Consider the following 6081-nt stretch of genomic DNA (forward strand, 5'->3'; position numbering starts at 1 on the left):
AACTGCACTCTAAATCAAATATGTCAAATTCACTCTTGACATTTGGAAAAACACATTTCCAGGCCTCCGGTCACACAGTCACAAGAGTAAAACGACCCAATTTCAAAACATCGTGAAAAATCAAAATTTTAATGTGTTGGGGCAAACTCACTATAGTCATATGTACATCATGCCTGACCAGTGACTAACCAAATGTTCATTATGTTGGGTGTCATAGCTCATACGTGAATTTCTATTGTGGTAAAAACCGAACTTTATCATGCTTTCATTTTGAAGGCAAAATCACTAAACCGGAAGTGAAATTCCTGCTGGGGCGGAGAAAATTCCTGCTCACTTCACGCTGGTGCTCTTACAGATGTCACCCGATGTCACCACTACAATACCCAGAATGCCTTGCGGCACTGAAGAAAGCCGAGCAGGGGTGGACAGAGGTGGGGGCGCACAGTACAGAGAACACAACAAAACCATCAGAGAACAGTTAGCAAGTGACAAAAGTTCAATGGACAAACCAAAGAGGATCCTGGAGCACACGATTCACTGGAAAATTGCTTTATTCAATGACTAACGTTTCGACGCCTGCTGCGTCTTCATCAGAGTCAGTGTTTGACTCTGATGTCAATTTTGAAAGCAATTTTCCAGTGAATCGTGTGCTCCAGGATCCTCTTTGGTTTGTCCATTGAACTTTTGTCATAATACTGTCCTGTCCTGAGAGCACCGACCTCCTTTTGCGGAGGGGCTGACGCGCAAGAGACTCATTTTGAACAGTTAGCAAGTGTCAAATCAAACCACATGCATACCATAATTCTTCCATTTGGGTTGTTTGTACTTATTTTACTTAGATGAGAATACTAACTAGAACTAGAAAACTTGATCACATTACTCCAATCCTAATCTCCATTCACTGGCTCCCAATTCAAGCCAGATCTAACTGTAGGTGCTCCTGTTAGTATATAAATAATTACATGGGCTTGCACCATCATATCTTCATCATATAGCACCCAGGGCCGTAACCAGGGTTCCGAAATAGGGGAGGTATTTATTTATTCCTGATAGGAACGATTGAAAAATAAAATAAAATATATTATGTTGTTTTTAACTTTACACCACCTCTTTTTGTTACTTATTGGGTCATGAAACTGAAACCATGCATATAGCCACCTGCATACCTGACTTCGGGAGCTTGGCAATTGGCATCATGCATGATTAGCCAGTAGCATCCCAACGTGTCACACAGGTAACATTACTTAAGAGACAGACTAGACACTTACTTTCTTGGTTGTTGCTAAAACATCTGTCAGTGTCACTCACTGTCTGTCGTTCACTCGCTCACTGTCTCGCAGCTCGCTCACCTTCAATTATCTCGCCAGCAGACAGACAGTCATCACTCACCACCATGCTGCTGCTCTCGGAATCAAGTTACCGCGGACGCGGCGTCAGATGACTTCCTGCCTGACCTGCCTTTCGTTTCAAAATAAAAGCGATCCCGTGTTTTTCATGCTTTTCCATGCAGATTGTTTTATATATATATATTTTTTTTTCTCTCTGAAATATTAGGGGAGGTCCGGACCTCCCCGTCCTCATAGCTAGTTACGGCCATGATAGCACCTGGCCCCAGTTATTGATATAAGCCTAGCTTTCCTTTCATAAAATAAATTCATTTAGTAAATAAATCTTTGTTTAATCAATTCCCTTACTTAGATAAAACAGTCTTGTTTTCTAGTCTTACTTAAATTAAATAGTTTATCCATCTCTTATTATAAGTTACCTATCACAGTGGTTTCTCAACCTTTTTACACAAAGCATCAGCTCAGAAATAACCACCATGAAAGTATGCAGGAGGGAGCCCCATAGGCACGTACCACAGGTTAAGAACCACTGACCCATCACAATCCAAACATTAAAAAAAAATCTGCGCTACCATAATTCATGGGGGCGATACTGAAACGTATCAGAAAGCTCTAAAACCTGTAACCACCCACAGCACCCATGAGGCAACCCACTCACTCAAATCTGACCCAATAGCCACCATGCGCTCACAGTCCAACAAAGAATACAGCAGAAAGATTTTCAACATTTATTTGGTAAAAGAAAAAGCACTTTAATGTGTGGGGGCTCTGGGTCCTCCTGAAGCTGCTCTCCCTCCTGACTGGTCCAGAGTTCCTCCTGTTCCTCTTTAATGTGTGTGGGCTCTGGGTCCTCCTGAAGCTGCTCTCCCTCCTGACTGATCCAGAGCTCCTCCTGTTCCTCTGTAATGTGTGGGGGCTCCTGGTGCAGACTGGGGCTCCACTCCTGCCGCTCAGCAGTAACCCCCTCCCCAATGACCAAGAGCTGCTGGTCTGGAGGCAAGGCTTCTCTGTGTAACCACACAGCGTCCAGCAGTTTTCGCTGTAAGTCGACCTCCTCTTGTGAACGAGTAGCTTCCTCCTCGTACTCTATCATTCTTTCTAACAGCCCAGATAATATCAACAGCCGAAATTACGCGCTGCTTCACCACCCCGCTCAGCTTTTATCCTTCAAAGCTCCGATAGCTTCACAGCTAAACCATTCATCTGAGTCCATAAGAGAGGAGCTTCTTCTTCCTCTGCACAAACATAATTAGATAACACTGTCCATACGGACCCCCAGCGTTTGTAAGTTGTTTATAACGTGACTATATTTATAACTTTTATAACGTGACTATATTTATAACTTTTATAATAAAACAATAATAAATGAAGCTGGACTGCGTAGACTCTTGGAGACTTAGACCTTGAAGGTCCGGAACCTCATCATCTGTAGAGTAAAACAAACAGTAAGCACCAGATTAAACCAACAGCACACGTAGACAAACACAAGTTCTTACACAATGTGAATATAACAAATATTGCTTAGTTCCAACAGTGGCACCCCTGTGGGAGAAGTATTGTGCTCCAGTATGAGAAAGACAAAAGTGAGCATCCCATAGGTTGATGCATAAAACAAAAAACGTGTGAATATTATTCTATAAGTGAGCACCGATGACCAGACCAGGTGTGGAAAGAAAACCCGCAAACCAAGATTAAATGTCCTTATATTGACATAGACCTTTTAGAGTCCTTTCCAGGAGATTCAATTTTAATCTTTACACCAGGGCTCTGAAAAGTTTTCAATTGCAGCAGTTAGCGACAACGTAAGCATGTTTTTATTTTGACTAGTTAAGCAGGTTAGGTGTTCGGTCACTTATGACGCAAAGCAGCTGACCATAACCAACTCCATGTGTGTACATCTACTGGTATGTGCTGTGCTTGTATACCTTGTATTTCTATTATTAAATATGTTGTATCAATGAATGCTTATTGGATCATTTCGCCTATTTCACTTCCCACCCAATTCATGCATTTTGTGTCTAAAAGGCAGGAAGTAACACAGGTGCTAGCCAGACATGAATGAGGGTTTCCAACTTCCAATCCATTTAGGTGTTCCGGTGTCACGGCCCTCATTCATGTCTTGCGTGCACCTGTGTCAGTTCCTGCCTTTTAGACACGAAATGGGCGAATTGGGTGGGAAGTGAAATAGGTCAATTAATAATGTGTCCCTCAGTGCTCACCTTGCGAGCGCTGGCCGTCAGGCCTGGGGACTTGGCTGTGCTGCTGGTGCCTCGCGGAGACTTCCGCGGTCCTTTAGCATCTCCTTGAGGCGATTTGACGCCGCCAATCCTGGCTGCTCGTCCCACAGCAGGACGGGAAGCAGCGGAGGACATGTGTCCCGGGGACTTGCGGGAAGTCGTCTGAGCGGGCGACTTGAGGGAATTTTTGCCTGGGGATTTCCGGGTGGAGGCACGCAGTTTGGTCAGCCCTTTCTGTAGGTAGTTGCTCCGTTTCTTCGGGGTGTTGTCAATTGTGAACATCGAAGACTCCCTGCGTTCAGCCTGAGAGAATCACACACAGTGCAATTGTGAGAGAGGAGCGTGCAAAACATTTTATGTAGGACTGTTTTCAAGACAACGCACAGTGTGTGTGTGTGTGTGTTTGAGCACACGCGTGCGTGCAAGAGACTCACTGGAATGCTGGGGTGAAGTCGAAAGCTGGAAGCTCCACTGTTCACATGCTTATTGGTTGGCGTGAGGGGACGGGGGAAACAGCTGCCCTTAACCTTTTTCTGTCAAGATTGCGATAGGGAGACAAATTGCCAACATTATAGCAAGCAGCACTAGGGAGTGCAAAATGTAACAAATATCCATGATCCCCAACAACAAAAAGGGTCTATCCTAAATGCAAACCTACCTCCGGAGGAGACTGAGGCAGGGACAGTGTGGATGAAGGCCGCTTTGAGCCTTGCGGGCTTCGCAGCCGAGAAGAGCCGCGGGTGTTTGGTGGAAGCTGGCCGGGCATCAGTGAGTGACGGTGGGAACGGGTATCCGTCATGTAGGAGAGGCGGTGGCAGGTGAGAGAGTCTCCCAGCTGGCCAGGCATCATGGACACGCGGCGGATTGTCTCCGATGGGTCGCCCAAACGGAGTTCATCGTCTGTGTATTCGATGGTATGGCAGAGGCCAGGCTGGAGGAAGACGCAGACAAGAGATTTAGTGAGATCGCTGGGTGAAGAATGAAGGGGACAGAGTGTGAGTCACTGAGACACACAATCCATCTTTTTACGTAAAAAAGAAAAGAAAAAGAAAAACGCTTAAAAACGGTGTAATTATAAACAGGTACTCCCCCCCGCACACCTATCTGAAAACAGAATTACTATTTTAAAGGGATAGGCCAACTTTTTTGGAGATTCGCCTATTTGCCATATCGCCCATATATAATAGAGATGTGAAGATTCATCGATATGGAGGTTTCCTAGCACAACAGCACTTTTTTTTGTTAATTTATGATTTGCTGCTATAAGGAATAAAAACAAATCCTCTGTCTGAACCATATTCAATTGCACCTTTTTTATTGGATTTATTGGTTTGCTTAATAGAAAACAATCACGTATATATGAATAATACATCATTCACAGGGAAAGAGAGAGGAAAGAAGAATTGTGCCAGATGAGGGCTTATCTTTGCATCATGTTGAATCGCATCGTATCGCACCGAATCGCATTGTGTAGAATCTAAATCAAATCACACCGCATCGTAAACAGGGGTGAAACGTATCGCATCTTAGAACACGGCTCTCTTGAATACTCGATTCTGATTGGTCAATCAACAAGATTCACCGGTCATTATTTCTCGACAACCGGCCGCTGCTCTGCCACACCTGGATTAATCAGTTGATAAGAGCCTTTTGTCAGCAGACACTACTAATTAGGCCAACCAGTTGCAGCTGTGGTGTCTTGTGTGCCAATAACGAATGAAACCGCTTTGTCGTTGAAAACGCTATTAAAAAATATATTTGAATAATTATTTTTGTCAAATTATTGAATGATTTAGTTGTAGGCCGTGTTCTAAGCGGGATAATGTATAGTGAGCCGGTGATTACTGGGAAATAATGACCTTCAGGTGAATCATTAAGCCCTCCGCTGCGCGTCGGGCTCAATCATTCACCTGTCGGTCATTATTTCCCCCGTAATCACCGCCTCACTATACATTATCCCTTACGTATCGGCAGGGGCTTCAATGTATCGTTAATGTATCGCTGGCATTGTATCGAGATGCATATCGAATCGGCCTCAGTGATAGAGATTCACATCTCTAGTATATAAACACAAGATACACAATGACTTTATCGTCACTCTCCGTGCAGTATACAGTGAGGTACAGCCATCCCGTTAGTTAGTATCGCCAATGAATTGGAGGAAAGGTACAACCATTCAAGTCACCAAAAACACACATTGTAACAGTGGCAAAAAGCTCTATGTATGTACATGTTGTCACTCCTGTACTCACCATGAGATGAAATATTAATCTAAAATGCAGAGAAACGTTTTATTTTTTATAAAAGGTAAATAGATAGCGGGAAATCATTTCTAAACATGGCCGCCAGGCGCAGTGATTTCACAATGCACCTCAAACAGACAAAGAGTAACCGAACTAACAGAGTATGACTGAAGTAAACAAGGAAGTAACTTGAGTTCATCTTTGTTTATTTTCCCTTTGGATTTACTACGAAAATCACGTTTCACGCAACTATGG

The sequence above is a fragment of the Poromitra crassiceps genome (assembly GCF_964638095.1).
Source record: "Poromitra crassiceps genome assembly, chromosome: 5".
NCBI classification, from domain to species: domain Eukaryota; kingdom Metazoa; phylum Chordata; class Actinopteri; order Beryciformes; family Melamphaidae; genus Poromitra; species Poromitra crassiceps.